This window comes from Juglans regia, unplaced genomic scaffold (assembly GCF_001411555.2).
Source record: "Juglans regia cultivar Chandler unplaced genomic scaffold, Walnut 2.0 Scaffold_1745, whole genome shotgun sequence".
Taxonomy (NCBI): domain Eukaryota; kingdom Viridiplantae; phylum Streptophyta; class Magnoliopsida; order Fagales; family Juglandaceae; genus Juglans; species Juglans regia.
Genome location: NW_023348165.1, coordinates 1 through 255, shown reverse-complemented (window position 1 = coordinate 255; position 255 = coordinate 1). Strand labels below are relative to the sequence as shown.

The 255-nt window shown below is 50.6% G+C and overlaps 1 pseudogene; it reads right to left on the bottom strand.

The window, feature by feature from the left end:
• LOC118345218 lies at window positions 1-110 on the bottom strand (annotated as a pseudogene; the record flags this gene model as incomplete).
• Between the last annotated feature and the right edge of the window lie 145 nt (window positions 111-255).

Genomic DNA, 255 nt, shown 5'->3' with positions numbered 1-255 from the left:
CACGAGGACTTCCCAGGAGGTCACCCATCCTAGTACTACTCTCGCCCAAGCACGCTTAACTGCGGAGTTCTGATGGGATCCGGTGCATTAGTGCTGGTATGATCGCACCCATCAAACTAATTACTTAAAATGCATATAATCCTTGAGCGACATACTAGCGTCCTTCCGATCCCAATCCAAACGGAGATCTGATCCAAACCCATGGCTACGCGATGGGCAGGGCGAGATTTTCCCAAAAATCCACTCCCGAGTGCT